The sequence below is a fragment of the Oryx dammah genome, unplaced genomic scaffold (assembly GCF_014754425.2).
Source record: "Oryx dammah isolate SB20612 unplaced genomic scaffold, SCBI_Odam_1.1 HiC_scaffold_27, whole genome shotgun sequence".
Classification (NCBI taxonomy): domain Eukaryota; kingdom Metazoa; phylum Chordata; class Mammalia; order Artiodactyla; family Bovidae; genus Oryx; species Oryx dammah.
In genome coordinates, this window is record NW_024070211.1 from 97,435,845 (window position 1) to 97,458,006 (window position 22,162).

The 22,162-nt window shown below is 42.5% G+C and overlaps 1 protein-coding gene and 1 non-coding gene across 3 annotated transcripts in view; both read right to left on the reverse strand.

Moving 5' to 3' along the window:
* Positions 1-22,162, reverse strand: part of ACVR1 (activin A receptor type 1) — a 141,239-nt gene that overhangs the window by 101,556 nt on the left and 17,521 nt on the right. The window lies entirely within an intron of this gene.
* On the reverse strand, positions 12,015-12,086 carry TRNAG-GCC. Its single transcript has one exon. It is a non-coding gene; the product is annotated as a tRNA-Gly (tRNA).

A 22,162-nucleotide genomic window follows, 5' to 3' on the forward strand; every position in this document is an offset into this window, starting at 1 on the left:
ACTCAAATAGCACTTGTTTCCTTCCCTCCTCTGGAGACCCCAGGACTTACATGGCTGTGGGACAGTAAGTGCCCAAAGTCAGGTCTCGGCTCACAGCCTGGCTGGCCCAGGATCCGAGCAGAGGGCTTGACTCGGAGAATGGGCTCAGAAAGCACACAGAGAATGAACAGAGCTGAACCAAGCCTTTGTCATTCTTCAGAATGAGATTTTTTTTTTTTTGCTAAGTTTGAGCATGGAAATTCAAAGATACTTGGAGGGTGGCAGAGGAACTAGAGCAAGACATCTGTGACCAGTGACTTCTCCTGGTTCTTCAGTAGAACTCTCAAACTTTAAGAATCCTAACACTTAGATACATTTTATAGAAATTAACAAGTTCCTATTGTCACAAACCCAAATTAGCGCAGACAAATAGGCCTGGAAACTACCAGCCAATTTCATTCTGTGAGTAACCATTAGGTTTTAATCAGATGTGGTTCAATTTCTGGAACAGTGAGCATTAAGAAGGGTTCCTCAAGGAAAGTGGGCGAAAGGGGAGAAAGGAGGCGGAGGAGGGGGAGGCGGAACGGAACAAAAGAACCGCCTCCGAGCCAGCCCTGTAACACGGACTCTTGACTCTGCCCCTCTCTGCAGCTGCTGTCTCCGGCAGTTGGCACAGAGCGCTGCCAGTCTGGGACCGGCTTCCAGTGAGGGCAGCATGGTTTTATTGGCTACTGAGGCAGTGCACACACCATTAATGGAGTTTTTATCTCTCCATTTTCCTGTCAGGACGGAACCAGCCAGTCTGACTCTGTTATTATCATTAAGAAAGCTTTTTTTTTTTTTCCCTTCCCCACACACACTCTTTAATCCAAACAACATCTGGGAACTTCAGCCTCTATCATATAAAAGGGAAACAGATTTAGAAGGAAATGGGGGCAGGGGGAAATACAGTTCCAGACACACTGAACAATAACCTAATTCTAACAGCCAAACTTATCTGGAGCCACCTAGTATTAGTGAAACACCGCTCACTTCAAAATGCTAGGTACTTTCCACCACACTGCTTTAAACCTCCTCTAGACCTTGACTGTTGGAGAAGGAAATGGCAACCCACTCCAGCGTCCTTGCCTGGAGAATCCCAGGAACAGCAGAGCCTGGTGGGCTGGCGTCTATGGGGTCACACAGAGTAGGACACGACTGAAGCAACTTAGCAACAGCAGCAGACCTTGACTGTATGGGAAAAAAATCCCATTTTGACATATAGCCTTTTTTAATTATTTTTTTTTCTTTTGGCCATGCAGCTGTGGGATCTTAGTTCCCCAGCCAGGAATTGAACCCAGGTCATGGCAGTGAAAGTGCCAAGTCCTAACCACTGGACTGTCAGGGAATTCCCAACATGTAGCCTTAAAAAAAAAAGGAGAAGAAAATTGCTGCTTTCCTAGAGAAGTTCACTTGAAAACTTCTAAAGAATAATATTTAGAAGATAAGTTTTTAAAGAATGATTTTTTTTTTAATGGAATAAAAAATAAAAACCCTTTACAAGACATTAGTAGTCAGGACATCTCTAGTGTACAAACTAATTGGGAAAAACTGGCACCATTAAACCCAGAAAACATGTCCTCCTGTAACAGACAGCTGTCTCCTCTGTCCTTTAAGTGTGCTTTTTGCTTAGATCATGCTCCGTGAGTCATGGAATCAATACAGGAAAATGCACAGAGCGAGCTACATTGCGGATTCACTCAGCAGAGCGGGTTCAAGCCCCACAGCTCCTCCGTCCCTTCCCTGTCTCCCCACGTGCATCTGGGATCCCCAATGTCCTCGAACATGCCCCGTGGGCTCCCCAACGTCAGTCCTTGCAGCATCCATTCTACATGAGCAGAACTAAAAGCTACAGACCTAAATATGCAGATATACAGCAACCCATCACACACCTATACCCCTACTCTTAAGTTTTCTAGAACATACCAAGAACAACTATACTTAGCTTAGTAGGGATTAACTTCCCCAGAAGTGCTAATCACCAAGCGAAAGACACAATCGGAACTGAACATTTCAGGAAAGCCAAAATACAAGCATCAGCAAAGGTTAATAGTTTATTTTTAATTTATCTTTTTGTCCCATTCAGCAGAAAGAAGAGGAAATCACTGTCTGTCTGAGCCACAGGCTCCCGCTCGCGGGAAGCTCTGCCTTCGAGACCCTTGCAGTCTGCTGTTAATGACAGTCTCAGTAACCTGATCCTCACACGGTGGGAGACTCGAGTAAGCACCGGCCTCTCTCTGGTCTCGCCTTTCTATTGTCCCACCCTGCAGGGCCAGCTGTTTCTGACAGCCAAATTGCTGCGTGCTAAGCAGTGAATGCTGTCAGAGAAGGAATTTTCATTTCTATAATGCATAGGCCTCTGTGGACAAATTATCCAGCTTATGGTGCTGGCTGCAGGATGCTGCTCCAGGCTTGAAGCACTGCCAAAATGCAGCCTCTCCTCCTCCCTTCTGCCCAGCCCGGAGCTGACAAGACCGTCACCCAAAATGAATCTGAGCAGCCAGAGAGAAACAGGACATGTGCTTTCAGGGACAAACAAAACATATGTCAAGACTGGCTGTCCGGCTACAGTCTTTGATGTAATGGCACACAGTGAAAGCTAACTGTGCTAATGTCACACCACAGAGCTACCTAGTGTGGGATCCATTACGACTTACTGTCATTTGATAACCTGCAGTGAGTATTTCTGGGGCATCAGCAAATCAGTGGCCCTGTGCTTCAAAGGGATGTCAGACTTACCCAGAAAACACACCCAGAACTTAGAAGGTGGTAACCACTAAGCAATAATCCACGAGATGGAAAAACAATACTCTTCCATGATGACAGAGTCTCCAACAGGTGATTTATGGAATCATTTTGTAGGAACCGTCTGCCTCCCCAGTTTCTGTCCACACCACCTTGCGCCTTCCAGCCACAACCTCTGACTCTGGGCTGGGGCTATAGCTCCTCCTATTTTGGGAGGTAGACCAATCAGCACACTGCATTCCAGAAGTGTGGAATGTGGCTCACACTGGTCCAATCAGAGTGACCCTTGGGATTTTACAGGAACTGCTAGAAAACAAAGTTTGATTTTTCCATTATACTTGAACCGCAGAGAATATACCATAGTCATTTTGCTATCAGGAAGGGAGCATCTGCCTGAGAATGGAGCTGACAAAGGAAGAAGAATTAGAGGGGAGACAACAGGGTCCAGGGGTCACTGCTAGAGTCCTGGGTCAACCCAGATCTAAAACTTGCCCTACTCTAGACTCCTCAGTATGACCAATATTAGATTCTCATTTTACTAATGCTAACCCACGTTGTGTTTTCTGCCACTTGCAAGTGCAAACTAACAAATGAACCATCATCATTCCATCCTAAGAACACCCAGGCTGCTGTTGTTGCTCAGTCGTGTCCAGCTCTTTATGACCCCGTGGACCCACCAGGCTCCTCTGTCCATGGGATTTCCCAGGCAAGAATACTGGAGTGGGTTGCCATTTCCTCCTCCAGGGGATCTTTCCGACCCAGGGACCGAACCTGTGTCTCCTGTGTCTCTGCACTGGCAGGAGAATTCTTTTACTGCTGAGCCACCAGGGAAGCCCTGGAATTCTCCAGGCAAGAATACTGGAGTGGGTAACCATTCCTTTCTCTAGGGGATCCTCCTGACCCAGAGATGAAACCCAAGTGTCCTGCATTGCAGGCAAATTCTTTACTGTCTGAGCCACCAGAGAGGGCCCCAAGAACACCCATTGGTGAAGACAAAAGGTCATGCTGTAAAAAGCTCATGCATTTGGGATACCTCCTATGACAACTTTGACTTTTCCCTTCTAGTACTTACACCCCAAAGCGAGTGAACACATGCAAAGCGTCACCAGATTGTGGCCTCCTCTGCAAGGCAAGTCTAAATATCTGACCTGAATTCAAGGAGATGAAGAAGCTAAAATCATGGTCCGCATTTTCTTTTGGTGTCATAAATCTCCACAAGATGTGGTCCATGAAGCACAGAGAAAGGGGACCCCAGTTAGTGAGTGGTTGCATCAATGAAGCCAACTCAGAGAAAAGGCTGGGAAACCATCAAAGCCCTGACCAGAATGGGGAGGGAGACCCCTGCTCTGCCACTCAGGGTTCGGGTCAGCCACAGCAGCACCTGCAGGCTGAGAGCTACCCAGGCCATCATGAGCGCCACATCGTGCAGCCATCTGTTTTATCATTAACCACTGTCTGGCCAACAAGGGCAGGGTTCAGTTCAAGAACACCAGGAACTCTAAGGCGGGAGGCATATCCAGAACCATGATGGGCCCACAGCCACTGGCTGTGACTATAAATATCCTCCTGGCTGCCCGCCTGACAGCAACCACACTTCCTGCTCCCTTGTTGGTAACAGACAGCAGGCCTTTTCCCCCAAGAAGTTCAGTACCACCTACCACGTCGGCCTGACAGCAACCACACTTTCTGCTCCCTTGTTGGTAGCAGAACTGCAGGCTTTTTCCCCCCAAGTTCAGCACCACCTACCAGGTATGGCAAAATGATGAAACGTGCATGTGAGCTTACAGACACCCTAGCGAACCCTGTTTCTCACCCTACTTACTCTTGTCCATACTTGGTTTGGATCCCCAAAGATCAAAAAAGAGGGGACTTCGAGCTGAAAATCATAAAAGATTTCAGTTTGGTGCTTAGAAAAACTGTAGAACACACAGGCTCAAAATTGTGATAGAGGGAGGGAAGAAGGGAATTAGAAGACCAGCTCACTCTCAACCCCTTCTCATCATGACAGTCACAAAGGAACTCCAAACCCTTATGATTCATTCTTTTACCTGAGGGGGCAGGAAGCGGATGAGGGCTGAACTTGAATCCTCACCTGGGGTGGGGGCCAGGGGAGGACAGCAGAAAGAAGCAAAAGAAGGCCATTAAGAAAGAGAAATCATGTAAATAAGTCAATGGCCACATTTATCCATCAGTTTCTCAGGGACAATAAAAGGAACCAAAATTCTCAGGACTGACTTAGACTTAATGGTTAGAAGACTGATCTAGTCCCTCGAACCTGGAGATCACGCTGGTACTTTCGGTGGAGTCATTCTAGGGAACTATCCTTTGTCACATCCGTTGAAAAACAGAAACTATAGTAAGCCAGATGCTGAAGACGACCCTGGCTGAAGTCTCTGGTGCCATTTCCTCCCAGTTCCTGGCATGTATGGCACACAGTTGATGTCCCAATACATAACAGCCCCCAGAATGGAGGGATCGCTCCTCCAAACAACTGCCTGACCCCTAGGAAAGGCTGATTCAGAAATGAGTGGCATGGAGTCCAGGGGGCATTCTGAACCCCACCAGATCACCTCCTTTCCTCCCCATAGCCATTCGTGGACTTGACTAACACATACTGAGCCAGTGGGGGTCTTAGGCACTGGAGGTATGATAGCAAATATGACCAAGTTCTTACCCTCGGGCAGTTTATGTTCAGGCAGAAAACTCCACGTGGAATTTCTTTCATTCATCTAACCGTGAAAGAACTGCTATAAGGCCCTAAATCCGAGAAGACTCCCTCAACTGTATGAAAATTATATGAACACATGCTCCTCCATAAGGAATACTTTAACTCATGAGCCAATTAACTCTGGCCAAAGTCTTCAACATCCAGAACCTAGACACTATTTTACAGAATGAAGTAAGTCAGAAAGAAGAATACTGTCTACTAACAAATATATATACATCAGATCAAGAAAGGAGGGGCTGATGAACCCATCTGTAGGGCAGCGATGGAAACACAGACATCGAGAACAGACTTTTGGACAAGGGTGGGGAAGAGGAGGGGAGGAGGAGATGAATGGAGAGAGTAGCATGGAAGCATGGACACTAATATATGTACAGTAGACAGCCAGTGGGAATTTGCTGTACTATGCAGGGAGCTCAAATCAAAATCTGCTGCTGGATGACAACCTAGAGGGGTGGGATTGTGTGGGAGGTGGGCGGGAGGTTGAAGAGAGAGAGGATACTTATATACCTATGGCTGATTCATGTTGATGTGCAGCAGAAACCAACACAATATTGTAAAGCAAATATCCTCCTTAAAAATGAATAAATTTAAATTTAAAACAAAAGTCTTCAACACCCAGTAACAAAACCAACATTCAAAGTCAGATACAGCCCAATGTACTCAATTTCTAGCACTCCGTGCCCAATCCTCCCTCCAGCCCTGAAATTATCTGATACACTGAAGGGCTTGTTGATGTTCAGCTGCTGAGGCATGTCCAACTCTTTGCGACCCCATGGACTACAGCATGCCAGGCTTCCCTGTCCTTCACTATCTCCCTGAGTTTGCTCAAACTCAAGTCCACTGAGTCAGCGCTTAGAGAAAGGAAGTTTAATCCAAAATATCGCCTCTGAGCAGGAAATGTTCTAAGGCTCATTCTACTGTGACTTCTTTTCTTCAGTCTGGAAACCAGCAAGGCAGCAGATGAATTCAAGGTTTCCTAGTACAAAGACCAATGTATTGAGTCACATCTCTGTGATAAAAACCAAGCGATACAGATTAAACCTCTCAGACCTAACAGTCACAAAATTATGGCTAAAAACACAAATTTAAGACTAATTAAGCCATACTCTAATCTTTATCCTCCCAGTTTGGAGGTAGGAACTTTGAACTAATGAGAAGTGTAGCTTTACAGAGCGAGCATAATAAAAAGCATCAGCTCAGCAGTACAGTCACTAAGTGTGTTTTTATTCCTATCACTTTTCAAATAAATACCATACAAGTAGCAAGGACTGACGTACTCAACACCCCATTACTCCACACACATTGGACTGTTTACTAAACCCTGTTAGAATCTGACTCTGGGGAACATGGAAACATTCCTCAACACCACTAGTGTTCCAGTTTTCCTTGCAAAGTAAATAATAACAGTACCCACAATTTTTTGAACACAGATCAGGCACCAGATACTGCTATGCTACAGACCTGTATGCATATTACCATATTTAATCCTCCCAGCATGCATAACAACACAATAGGAATTATGTCCATTTTGCAGATCGTAAAATGGAAGCTCAGAGAGGTTAATTAACTTCTCCAGTGTTACAAAGCTGGAAACGTGGCAGGATGAAATTGAAACCCATACTTGCCTGACACCATCAGCCATCCTTACCCATTATGTTAAAGTCTCTGCATTGGTTTCCAGCCAGGATATCATGGGAGAGGATTAACATGCACCTAACGGAGCAATCCTACTATAGAAAGCTGTCACTGTAAGTAATGGTTACATTTCACAGACTCAAGCAGTTATATTAGGATTCACAGTATAATAAAACTACAAATGAAGGTACCACCAGCTTAAAAATAACCAAAAGGCTAAAATCATCCCTTCAAATGTTTAAAAGGAAAAACATCAGTGCTACTTAGACTTTAAGAGGGTTAGACTGCCAGCATCCATTCAAAGTAAGACTGAGACTAAAGAAAAAGAGAAAAAAGATATTATCAGGTAACCTTGAAATTAAGCTAAATGAAGAAAATAGTTGGGAAAATAGCCTAAGACCTGTGCTCCCCACTAAGCTGAAAAGCAGCTGTGCTTACAGGGCAAGGCCAAGGAGAAATAAGCCTGCTGGGCAGATGATCCTATGAAGTCATGTCCTCAGGGAAAGAAAGGTTGGGGACTGCCCTTGTCATGATCCTCCACGGTGCTGAGGGAGATCAAATCCAGATGCCCACAAGAACTGTCTTCTAGGTTTATAAAATCCACTGGAAAGGACTCTAGGGGAGATCCACACTTCCAGGAGACCAGGCAGACCCAACCAACAGAGACGGATCTGCCAGTCAACCTCAAAGCTTTCCCTGGCCAATCTCCAAACCCACTGTCCCCAGTAGGTTTGCCCTTGCATTTCTCTGCTCTGTTTCAGCTCCGCAATTTCACTATCAGCTCTGCTTTCTCCTAGCTACTCACTTAAGGTTCCTGATAAATAAACCCCCCACCCCCCACCCCCCAAAAAAGAATACCAGAAATAAAGAAAAAACTTGCAGGGAGAAAGATCACTTTCACAACAGCATCCTGATAATCATTATGGTAGGATTTTTACATGCCACTTTTTTCCATTAAAAAAAAAAAAATCTTTATCAGTTTCTTAAGCACTCTGCCAGGAGTTAAGGGTTGCAGAGCAAAAGATCCTTCCTGTCCTCAAGTGCTTATAGTCTGGCCATGCAAAATAACAGGACAGGGATGAGGGGTTCCAAAGCATGCAGTTATGCCAATGATGTCAAGAGGTTAAAGAAGCAAACCATGATTGCTGGCTGAGGTGTCGCAGTGGGTTAAAAGGGGCTCCCCTCCCCACCCCCAAAAGATACATCCCGGAACCTTTGGGTCTTTCAGGCATCATCAAATGAAAGATCTCAAGATGAGACTGTCCTAGATTATCCGGGTGGCCTCTAAATACAATGAAAAGTGTCCTTGTAAGAGACACACAAAGGAGTCAGAGAGAACAGGCAAAGACCATGTGAAGACAGAGGCAGAGACTGGAGAAACGCAGGTGCAACTCGAGGAATACCCTCACCCAGAAGAAGGTGGAAGAGGTCAGCAAGCCAGGGTCCCCACCATAGCCTGGCCAGCTCAACATTTTGATTTCAGACTCTCATCCTCACAACCACGAAAGAATACATTTCTGTTGGTTTAAGCCACCAAGTCTGTGGTCGTTTGTTATGGAAGCCCTACGAATCTAATATGGATGGTGAGGAGAAGGCTGCTCAGAGGGCCTTACAGCATGAGCGGCAAGGGACCACAGGCAGGTAGGCAGGGGGAGGAAACCACACAAGGAAAGAGTCAAGCCGGAATGAACAGTGAGGAAATGCACGCTGCCACATTAGAGATGACAGAAAGAGGTGGGGAGGCAGGGAGGGGAGAGGTGAGGTGGGGTGGGAGGGAGAGGCAGAGAGGAGCCTGAAATGTATTTGGGTGAACAAGCAACTTGAATGTCTATCTAGGTCATATTAATTTTATTAGCTAAGAGGGGAGTCACCAAAGACATCTGAGCAAGGGAATAAATTGTACAATGTGGTGTTTTAGGAAAATTAATCTAGTAGTAAAAAAGGAGACTGAACTAGAAACAAATATCCAGCAGACTTTGCTTTTGTGAAGAAAGATTCCTGAAGAATAGAAACCAAGGATCCACATTCTAATCCCCAGAATCTATGAGTATTACCTTATATGACAAAAGAACTTTCATAGATGTGATTAAATTAATGATCTTGAGATGAGGAGAGCACCCGTATTATCCAGGCAGGCTCTAAATGTTATCACAAAGGTCCTTTAAGGAGAAGGCAAAGGGAGGTTTAACAGAAGAGAGAAGACGTGACAAGGGAAACTTACTGAAGGGGTGTGCTTGGAATTTGTGGAAGGAGGAGCTGCAAGCCAAAGGAAATGGACTGTCCTCTCAGAGCCTCCACAACCGTAAGAGGACAAATTTATGGTTTTCAAGATATTAAAAGTGTGTCATGACTTGTCACAGAATATCTCCTCCTCTGAAATTCAGATAAACCTTTCTTCCCCCGAACTCTTCCCAAAATTATTCATTCTTGCTTCTCCCCTTGGCTCACTCAAGCTGGTCCCCTTTTATTCTTCCAAAGTTCATATTCAGCATCCTCTGTTTTAACACTTCCTGGAGTTGCTTTAGACTTTCGTGTACTTCAAAACTCAACATTATTACCAGTATATGCCCTATAATGGGGCTGGAAAGAATCTAGTAATTTACTCACCCACCCATCTTGTTCAAGAAAATAAGAATAAGCTGTTTCCTTCTGGGGTGATGAAAATGTTTTCTATCTTTATCCATGTGATACTGATATGGATGAATACGGATGAAAAAAGGCATTGAGTTGTATGTTGAGGACTCATATTTTACTGTATGTGTGCTATACCTCAATAAAAATGTAAAAGAGAAAAAAAGAAAAAGCTGATTCCACCTCTTCTCTTGAGAACAGGAAAGTAACCATAAAGTCTTCAAATAAGAGGGAAAGCAACATTTGTCACACAGAGCCACTGAAGTTTATCTTTCAAATAGGCTGGGTGGGTGAAGAAAAGGTTGAGCATAAAAGAATGTGTATATATGGTCCCCAGAAGGGATCTTCAGATCAGCTCTTAGAAAGGACATCAAAAGGAATAACTAAAAATATAGAAACAAGAGAAATGCACTAGAAATACCAAACGTTTAGGAAGAATTTACATAGGAGTATCTTCCAAAAATTTCTGACCCCCAACTGTAATAAAAGATATGCTACATTTCAACTCATTGCACACAAGCATACATAAAACTGAAAAAGAATTTCATGAAGTACTTATCTGTGCAACATATGAGTTTTTATAACTTTTAGTTGGAATGTTGAGTCTGACTCATTAAATTGATCCAGTAATAGATGGCAACCCTGTTTGTAAAAGCAAAAAGGCCCAGGTAGCAGAGGTTGAGCTGGACAGGAAGAAAATGATAATATCAAAAGGCAACTAATTTTATGGCTACAGGGAAGAAAAGTTTAAAAGTTTTACTTTCACACACACACACACACACACACACACACGAAAAGGCTTTGAAACAATTTGTATTAAAAGGAAAAATATCTAGGAGTTCCCACGGGCCTTGGCTCAGGCCCTGCTAGGGCAATTGAGATCTTACAAGCCGCAGGAGCAGCCAAAAATAAATATATAAATAGGGTTGATTCAGGTAAAGAAACAGGAGGTCTGTTTTTTAAAAAAAAGAAAGAATCTGTATTAAACAGAAAGTTTTCTTAATATTCTCATTAAAATTTTCTTCTTAATCACTGCCAAGTCCCAGCCCATCAGGGTCCCAATTTTGAGACTCAATTCAATACTGAATCTTCAACTTAAGGAACCCATATGTTCTGAGATATGAAAAGGTAAACAAGATATAATCCTCACCTTCAAAGAGTTTATAATCTACCAATAAAGAAAAAAACTGAAAAATACAATTACAAACAGTAATGTTGTGGGAACACAAAAGAAGGAGAAACTGCTTTTAGCCAGATAAGATATGACAAAGACCATATGGAGAAAGAGATGGTATTTGAACTGGGGACGGGTTCAAGTTGTTTATGTACAGAGGTACTTAGACAAAAAAGTATACACAGGAATCTGGCAAATAAATAGTTGGCCGTGGCAGATTCAAAACATGGCTCCCAAATTCTTTGGCTCTCTGGCCATTGAGAGATGGAATCTACGCTAATCCTAAGAGAAATGAAATCATAACTGCCTTGAGGTAACACCTCACATTGGTCAGAATGGCCATCACCAAAAAGTCTATAAATAATAAATGCTAGAGGGGATATAGAGAAAAGAAAGCCCTCCTACATGGTCAGTGGAACAGTAAATCGGTAGAGCCACTATGGAGGACAGTATGGAGGTTCCTTAAAAAGTTAAAAATAGTTACCAACCGATCCAGCAATCCTACTCTTGGGCGTATATCCAGAAAAGAAGAAAACTCTAATTTGAAAAGACACAGGCACCCTGATGTTCAAAGCAGCATGATTTACAATAGCCAAGACTAGAAGCGACCTTTGTGTCCACTGACAGCCGAATGGATAAAGATGCAGCATATAAACATACACACTTGCACATGCACACACACACACACGTGTGCACTCACACACACAACGGACTACTAAGTAATGCCGTTTGCAGCAACAAGCATGGACCTAGAATTATCATTCTAAGTGGAGTAAGTCAGTAAAAGACAAATATCACATGATAGCATGTATGTGTGATATCTAAAAAATGATGCAAATCAACTTATTTATAAAACAGACTCACAGTCATAGAAAACAAACTTACAGTTACCAATTGGGAAAGTGGGGGTAGGATAAATTAAAAGTTTGGGGTTAACAGATACACACTGAAGTGAAGTGAAGTTGCTCAGTCGTGTCCGACTCTTTGCGACCCCATGGACTGTAGCCCACCAGGCTCCTCAGTCCATGGAATTTTCCAGGCAAGATTACTGGAGTGGGTTGCCATTTCCTTCTCCAGCAGATCTTCCCAACCCAGGGATCGAACCCGGGTCTCCTGCACGGCAGGCAGATGCTTTACCGTCTGAGCCACCAGGGAGATCCATACTACTATATATAAAATAAATAAACAACAAAGACCTGCTGTATAGTGTGTGCGTGCTCAGTCACATTCAACTCTTTGCAACCCTATGGACTGTAGCCCACCAAGCTCCCCTGTCCACAGGATTTTCCAGGCAAGAATACTGGAGTGGGTTGCCATTTCCTTCTCCAGGGGATCTTCCCCACCCAGGTACTGAACCCAAGTCTCCTGCATCTCCTGCTTGGCAGGCAGATTCTTTACCACTGAGCTACCTGGGAAGCCCACTCTATAATACAGGGAACTATATTCAATAGCTTGCAATAACCTATAATGGAAAAGAATCTGAATAGGAATATATATATTCCTATTATATTTTATATATGTATTCCTATTATATTATATATATATTCCTTATATATTCCTATTATATATTCCTATTATATTATATATATATTCCTATTATATATATTCCTATATTATATATATATTCCTATTATATATATTCCTATTATATATATACAAACTGAATCACTTTGCTATAGACCTGAAACTGACACAGCATTGTAAATCAACTATACTTCAACTAAAAAAAAAAAAAAGATGTGTGATATGTCTCCCTCTTCCCCCGCCCTTGAATCTGGGCTCCATGACGGCTTGACCAACAAACTACAGTAAAAGTTTCCAGGACCAAGTCTTAAGAAACTAGCAGCTTCCATTTTCTGTCTCCTGCAACACTTGCTCTTGGAACCCAGCCGCCATGCTCTAAGGAAGCTCAAAATAGCCCATACAGAGAGACCACATGTAGGTGTTCCAGCTGACAGCCAGCATTACAAGCCAGACATGTGATGGAATGAGCCTCCAGACGATTCCAGCCCCCAACCTTCAAGCATTCCCAGCTGAGTTCCCAGACACTGTGAAACAGAGACAAGGTATCCTTGCTGTGCACTTTCCAAATCCCTGCTTTGCTAAAATGTGAGTAGAGTAAAATGGCTTTTGTTTTATGCCACTACAATTGAGATGGTTTACCATGCAGCAACAGATTGACTGGAACAGTATAGTCAAGAGTATAAGAGGATGTGGTTGAAGATAACCATGGAAAAGAATCTTAAGGAAGATGCAACACATCTTAAAGTCAATCTAAACAGTTTAGAATTTCTTCTATATGCCATGGTAAGCAGCTGACAGTCTGAAGGTCAAGGGAATTATATGACTGGATTAGGAAGCTATATTAGCAGCAGCGCACAGACAGGAGCTCTAGCAAGTTCAGAGAAACACTTGACATAGATACAATAATCTTAAGTGTAGATCTCATAATTGTCCCCATTTTACAAATGAAATTCTTGAGAGATGACGATCACCCAGAAAAATCTGACATCTAATTCAGTAGCAAAATCCTTTGGCTCTATCTTCAAAATATATCCTGATTCTAACCAACTTCTCATAACTACAACCCTGGTTCAAACCTTCACTATTTCTCACCTAGACCAGCGATCATCCAACTAAATTTATCATCCATAATCAATGAATAATTCTACAGAACACCCTGTCCAGTGAGTTGGGTCCACAGATCCTGAGATATTACAGATGCTGAGATATTACAGCAATATCAAAGTGCCCTAACAGTTTCCAAACACATAAGCTCAATTTCTGTATCTATCATATAATAAATACAAATACTTCTTGGGATAAGCACTATGGCCTATTGTTTCCAAATCCCCTACAGACATCAATCTTTGGGATGTAGGAATGAATTCTTGAAATCACAAATCATTTAAAAAATATTGCCAACAAATTCTGGGACTTCCCTGGCAGTCCAGTGGTTAAGACTTTACCTCCCAGTGCAAAGGGTGCACGTTTAATCCCTCGTCGGGTATTTAAGATCCCACAAGCCTCAGGGTCAAAAAATCAAAACACAAAACAGAAATAATACAGTAACAAATTCAAGAAAAACTTTAAAAATGGTCCACATTAAAAAAAAAATCTTTAAATATTTTATTACCAACATTCTTCACTATTTACTACTGACATCTTTTAAAACTTGTTTAATAATTAAGAGTGTTTAGTAGTTATTTACAACAACTGAAGCATATAGGAAACATTCAGACACTGACTAATGGCAGGAAACATTACTTTACACTATCTGAATAACCAAGGTTAGCAGCACTATGCAGAATCACATGTCAAAACAGCCAATTTAAGGATTATTTTGCTTCCAAAATTTATTATCTCTTGGCACACTACACATAGGGTTTTATTTTAAAAATACTCTACACTTAAGTTTATTAATGTTTATTTGCAAAATGACTCATTGTGCCAGTTGGGCCATGAACATACTATACACATATAACCTGGCAACAGCAACACACAAGTCCAGCTGGTTATATGGTGATACTTCTTTTGCGCGTGCTCTTCTTGATTCCCAGAATAGTCAACCTTAACCTTCTACTCCGTGTGTCAGCATTTCCTGCTCCGGCTTTCCACTTGAAGTCAGTAGTTTCCTTAGAGTCAATAAAATCTCTGCTTCGACTGTGGCTAGTGACTGCCTCCTGGACAATGTAAGTATCCATCACCTTAAAGGATGGAAATTGAAAGAAGAGAAACAAGCTATCTCAGAAAATTCCAAAACTGGGGGGTGGGGGTGGGGGATGGGTAGAGGAAGTCAGCAAAAACCAAGTCAGAAAGGATTAAGTGATCAGTAGATCCTCTGGAAAAATTAAAATGAGGGGAAAATGTCAAAGTCAACATACACAGACCAAAGTTCCAGGCAAATTTGTCAATGGATTTCAAACAATTAGCAAGAGATAATCCCTGGAGATCTCAATACTAAGAGCAAGTTACACAAGATAAACCTAACTTCGTTTTTCAATATGACTCCAAAACTGGAAGCACAAGGAAACATATTTTAGAAGAGCATCTGACAAAGTCTCCTATGAAATATCTGTGGTCAAGATGAACAAAAAGAGGGCTTCCCTGGTAGTCTAGTGGTTAAAAATCTGTCTGCCAATTCAGGGGACATGGGTTTCATCTCTGGTCCAGGAAGATACCACACACCAAAGAGCAACTAAGCCCGCGCTCCACAAGTATTAAGCCTGTGCTGTAGAGCCTGAAAGTCACAACTACAGGGCCCATGTGTCACAATCACTGAAGCCCAGACACCCTAGAGCCTGGACTCCACAAGAGAGGCCACCACGGTGAGAAGCCCGCGTACTGCAAGTAAGAGCAGTCCCTGCTCGCTGCCACTAGAGAAAGCCCACACGCAGCACAAAACTCAGCACAGCCAAAAATAAATCTTAAAAAAAAAAAAGACAATAGACAAAAAGATAAGCAGATATATCTGTGAGTTACTGCAGTCAAAGAGTGCAGCAGAACTCATCTCTTCCCAAAGTGATAGAAACGGAATCCCACAGATTCCACAGGTTAGTGCTATGGAATGAGACCTGACAAACTGGAAATCAATCAAGGTAAATTTAAGGTCCTACATGTAGCAAAGGAAATAAAAGACAAAGACACAGGTAGACAAGAAGTGCATGGAAAACAGGCCATGGCAGCAGAAATTGAGTTCCATGGGTAATCAACTCAGTAAGTATGACAATGTGCATCTCTGAAATACAGCAGTTTCCATACGTACAAGCATGGCAGTCAGAAAAATGAAAGGAGAGAAAAATCCACTCAAGAATATTGCAATCAGTTCTAAATACCAATTTTCAAAGACTTTCAATCAAAGAGAAGCATGAGCAATAAGGTGGGTGGGATGGCAGTGACCACTGGGAAACCCTGGAGAGATTCTGCTCAGATAAAAGAATATCTGGATGAATGAGATAGGTCTGATCATGTAAATATGATATAGCACTCTATTCCTTATAGCTGAAAAAAGAACAGCTCTGACCAAGGACAGACACTGCACATACTCTAGACCAAAAAACCCAACCTTCTGACAGTCAGGGCTGTCCAAAGGTAGAGAGAGCTCATGGTAGAATCTGTATCCCGAACTTTGCAGAACTTCAGCAAAGCCTGGGGATTCACTCAAGGGTACAATTCAGAGCATTGCTGACTCTGGGTGGTCGGACTAAAGAACTCCTCATAAGCTTGTGACTCTACCACTAAAGAAGAGGCCACTGAGGAAGTAATGAATACACATCACTTCAGAAATATGTAACCAATGGCAGCAACTTCTGAAGAATAGAGGCAAAGATAGCACTATGTTTCAGAGAAGATGACCAAAGGCTGAAGGAGGAACAGCAACAGTGAAATGAGTGGAATGAGTAGACTCATTTTTTCAAATGCTTCCTCAGGAAATGGCTTATGAAAGTCATAGGGTTCAAAACATTTTGTTTAATGACAGGAGAGATCTAAGCCCATTTCTAAGCTCAGGGGAAACAGCCAAAAGAGGATAAACTGGAGGAGTTTGAGGAGAAAGAGCAGAGAGAAAAATAAAGAGCAAGACCTTGGGAAAGGAGACTAAACTCAACCTGAAAATATCTGGCACAGGGTTAAATGCTGGATAACATTGTTAAGACTCATCTTCACATGTACAACCCAAAGTATTTAAAACTATGCTCTTTTAAATAGTTATGCAAACATACCCAAGATAGGTACCAGCTTTACAACAAATATTACAGCCTGCCATAGTTCCATGATCTAAACGATATTAATTCCCAATAAATTTTTATCACTTGCAAGTAATTCAAGATTCCTTTAAGAGTCTAGACATCATAGTATCAAAATTTGATGAAGCAGAGGAGGACTGTCCAACATACTTAACCCTCAGGCATTAAGTACTGATAACTGACTCAATGGACATGAATCTGAGCAAACTATGGGAGACAGTGGAGGATAGAGGTGCCTGGGTGCTGCAGTCCATGGGGTCACAAGGTGTCAGACACAACTTAGTGACTGACCACCAACAACAAATTGGGCTGTACCAATATGCAAAAGACAAAATTTTAAAAATTAAAACAAAATTTAAAAATTCAAGGCATGAGTGGATTGCTGTAATAAAAGGTAGTATGTTGAGATGTTTAAGAAAGTTCTCCCAGAAGACTTATCACAGAAGTGATGTTTTATAACAATATCTCAAAACTAGATTTGAGTCAACATGAATAGTTTCCACACTGAAATATTTTTCAAAACAGACTAAGCCAAATGAATGCTACTTACTTGAATTATCATAATATCCTTCCTGTTTCTGGTTTCACAATTACTCAAACATAAAATAGATCGTATTAGTCTGCTCAGAATGTCATAATAAAATAGCATATGTTGGGTGGTTTACACAACAGTAATTTATTTTCTCACAATTCTAGAGGCTGGAAAATCCAAGATCAAGGTGCCAGATCAAAGTGCTGGCCAATTCAGTTCCTGAGGAGGACCCTATTTCTGGCCTGTAGATGGTTTCCTTCCTTCTGTGTCTTCTATGGCAAAGAGACAACAAGTTCTCTGATGTGGCTTCTTACAAGGGCACTAATTCCATCAGGAAGGCCCCACCCTCATAATCTCATTTAACCCCAATTATCATCCAGCAGTCATGTATGGATTTGAGAATTGGATTATACAAAAGGTTGTGCTGTGCTGTGCTTAGTCACTCAGTCACATCCAAATCTTTGCAACCCCATGGACTGCAGCCCCAGTTCAGTTCAGTCACTCATTCCTGTCTGACTCTTTGTGACCCTGTGAATCACAGCACGATAGGGCTCCCTGTCCATCACCAACTCCCGGAGCTCACTCAAACTCACGTCCATCGAGTTGGTGATGCCATCCAGCCATCGCATCCTCTGTCGTCCCCTTCTCCTCCTGCCCCCAATCCCTCCCAGCATCAGGGTCTTTTCCAATGAGTCAACTCTTCACATGAGGTGGCCAAAGTACTGGGGTTTCAGCTTTAGCATCATTCCTTCCAATGAACACCCAGGACTGATCTCCTCTAGGGTGGACAGGTTGGATCTCCTTGCAGTCCAAGGGACTCTCAAGAGTCTTCTCCAACACCACAGTTCAAAAGCATCAATTCTTTGGTGCTCAGCTTTCTGCACAGTCCAACTCTCACATCCATACATGACCACTGGAAAAACTATAGCCTTGACTAGACGGACTTTTGTTGGCAAAGTAATCTCTCTGCTTTTCAACATACTATCTAGGCAGGTCATAACTTTCCATCCAAGGAGCAAGCGTCTTTTAATTTCATGGCTGCAGTGATTTTTGGAACCCCCCAAAATAAAGCCTGACACTGTTTCCACTGTTTCCCCATCTATTTCCCATGAAGTGATGGGACCAGATGCCATGATCTTCGTTTTCTGAATGTTGAGCTTTCAGCCAACTTTTTCACTCTCCTCTTTCACTTTCATCAAGAGGCTTTTTAGTTCCTCTTCACTTTCTGCCATAAGGGTGGTATCATCTGCATATCTGAGGTTATTGATATTTCTCCCGGCAATCTTGATTCCAGCTTGTGCTTCTTCCAGCACAGCGTTTCTCATGATGTACTCTGCATATAAGTTAAATAAGCAGGGTGACAATATACAGCCTTAACATACTCCTTTTCCTATTTGGAACCAGTCTGTTGTTCCATGTCCAGTGCTAACTGTTGCTTCCTGATCTCCATGTAGGTTTCTCAAGAGGCAGGTCAGGTGGTCTGGTATTCCCATCTCTCTCAGAATTTTCCACAGTTTATTGTGATCCACACAGTCAAAGGATTTGGCATAGTCAATAAAGCAGAAATAGATGTTTTCCTGGAACTCTCTTGCTTTTTCGATGATCCAGCAGATGTTGGCAATTTGATCTCTGGTTCCTCTGCCTTTTCTAAAACCAGCTTGAACATCTGGAAGTTCACTCTTCACATACTGCTGAAACCTGGCTTGGAGAATTTTGAACACTACTTTACTAGCATGTGAGATGAGTGCAATTGTGCGGTAGTTTGAGCATTCCTTGGCATTGCCTTTCTTTGGGATTGGAATGAAAAGTGACCTTTTCCAGGCCTGGGGCCACTGCTGAGTTTTCCAAACTTGCTAGCATACTGAGTGCAGCCCTTTCACAGCATCATCTTTCAGGATTTGAAATAGCTCAACTGGAATTCCGTCACCTCCACTTTGTTCATAGTGATGCTTCCTAAGGCCCACTTGATTTCACATTCCAGGATGTCTGGCTCTAGGTGAGTGATCACACCATCATGATTATCTGGGTCATGAAGATCTTTTTTGTACAGTTCTTCTGTGTATTCTTGCCACCTCTTCTTATATCTTCTGCTTCTGTTAGGTCCTCTGTCCTTCATCGAGCTCATCTTTACATGAAATGTTCCCTTCATATCTCTAATTTTCTTGAAGAGATCTCTAGTCTTTCCCATTCTGTTGTTTTCCTCTATTTCTTTGCATTGATCGCTGAGGAAGGCTTTCTTATCTCTTCTTGCTATTCTTTGGAACTCTGCATTCAGATGCTTATATCTTTCCTTTTCTCCTTTGCTTTTCGCTTCTCTTCTTTTCACAGCTATTTGTAAGGCCTCCCCAGACAGCCATTTTGCTTTTTTGCATTTCTTTTCCATGGGGATGGTGTTGATCCCTGTCTCCTGTACAGTGTCACAAACCTCTGTCCATAGTTTATCAGGCACTCTATCTATCAGATCTAGCCCCTCAAATCTATTTCTCACTTCCACTGTATAATCATAAGGGATTTGATTTAGGTCATACCTGAATGGTCTAGTGATTTTCCCCACTTTCTTCAATTTAAGTCTGAATTTGGCAACAAGGAGTTCATGATCTGAGCCACAGAGCCAAAGAATTAATACTTTTGAATTGTGGTGCTGGAGAAGACTCTTGAGAGTCCCTTGGACAGCAAGGTGGTCAAACTAGTAAATCTTAAGGGAAATCAACCCTGAATACTCATTGGAAGGACAGATGTGGCAGCTGGAGCTCCAATAGTTAGGCCATCTGATGCAAAGAGCTGACTCATTGGAAAAGACCCTGATGCTGGAAAACACTGAAGGCAAAAGGAGAAGAGGGCAGCAGAGGATGAGATGGTTGGTTGGCATCACTGATTCAATGGACATTAACTTGGACAGACTCCAGGAGATAGTGGGGAACAGGGAGGCCTGATGTGCTGCAGTCCATGGGGTCACAGAGAGTTGGACACAACTTAGCGACTGAACAACAATATCATCCCCCAAAGACCCATCTTCATATGCCATCACATGAGAGTTAGAGCTTCAACATATGAATCTGGGGGAGATACACACAATTCACTCCATAGCATAGACAGATGATATTTTTAAAAATCATCCTCAGAACTGCTACTAGTGATTGTTCCAAAATCTAAATCTGATTAGATTCTTTCCTATCTAAAATTCCCTAATTGCATAGTTTGGAAGGAGGATCTGATCTGAATTGTCCAGCAGAGAAGGAATCCTTACAATGTAGGTTTCAACCACCTCTCCAGCTTTATGTCATATCAATTCCCACATGTACCCTAAGCTACAGTTAAACTCAATTACTTACTGCTCCCAGCATGTACCACACTCTCCTTATGCCCTCTACCTTTAGACTACATGTTCCCTACTCTAGAATATTTCTGCCCCTACATTGTTAGGCTTAGTTCCACTTATTCTTTTTTTTAATGCTTTGGTAATTAGTCTTTTTTTTAAATTATTTACTTATTGTGGCTGTGCTGGGTCTTCTTTGCAGGCTCTTCTCTAGTTATGGTGGCCGTGTTTCTTATTGTGATGGCTTCTCTTGTTCTGGAGCACAGGTTCTGGGCTATGTGGCCTTCGGTAGTTGTGGTTCCCGGGCCCTAGAGAACAGTCTCCATAGTTGTGGCCCATGGGCTTAGTGGCTCCATGGCATGTGGGATCTCCCTAAATCAGGGACCAAACCCGTGTCTCCTGCATTGGCGGGTGGATTCTTTACCACTGAGCCACCAAGCCCCTCTACTAAAGTGTGTCCTTAATAGCCTCCTTTAAGTTGGAACCTTCTCTACACCCCTCCTCCCAGAGCTGGTGAGGTGTTCCCCCTCTGGATTCGCTGCATCTTCTGCCCACCCCTGTGACAGACAGCACCTGCCAGCCTGTACTTGAACCGCTAACTTATGTGTCTCCCTTACTAAGCTGGGAATTCTCCTGAGGCCAGGAATAGCACCTTTGGTCTCTGTGTTACCAACACATATCAGTACAAGGCGTATCACACAATCGGTATTCCCCTCCTCAAAAAAAAAAAAAAAAAAAAAACACACAGATAAAAGCATGAATCAAATAGACCATAAAAGAGTTTAAGACAAAGACAACGGAAGCATTTTTCACTTCTGACATTTCACATCCATTTCCCATGGACATATGTCTAGTTAGTTAGACATCTGCACAAAGCTTTGGTGATTATCTCAGTGAGCAGCAAAAAGGAACACAACACAGAAATCACTCTAGGGTCAAGAGCAAAGAGAGGAAGAGAACGAATGGAGCTGGCAAACACAGAACACACAGCAGAGTGTTTATCTGTGAAAGAAACTTCACACTCCCCAGGGTCACAGGTTCATTTACTACCTTTTAATATTTTTCATAAACGCCAATGAACAACTGGTGGACCCCTCACCAAATAAAACATCTCATCAGACTCGCAGATGGCAATTCCGGGTTATCAATTGATTAAAGCATCCTCCCTAGAAAAACAACTCACTTGAGCCTCTCTCAGCAGAAATGCCAACTTTTAATACAGGAATCAGAGCAGAATTGTGGGTGGTCTTGGGGGAAAGGCTTTATAAACAGTAAAATCCACCGGTGGTCATTACTGTCTGAATTATCCTTATGAGGTGATGGTCCTTCAGCAGGAGAGTGGCTGAATTAAGTGAAAGAAATGACTTGGTGCTCCATCTGACTCATATTTTTTCTCCTCTCAAGAGAAACAAGCTCTAATGATACATTTTCTCATGACCAAACATTAACTCATCCACTGAAATCTCCTCAATGACTAAAAAGTTCCTTGCTTCATAATAAACCAGTAGCCTGAAAAGTTAATGTGAATACACACAAGGGAGTCAAATTTTTATATTTTTTTCCTCAAGCCATGACACCCTAAAAAAAAGTCATCTTAAGAACAGATTTTTTTAGACATGACTCTAGAAAAGAGGTTATC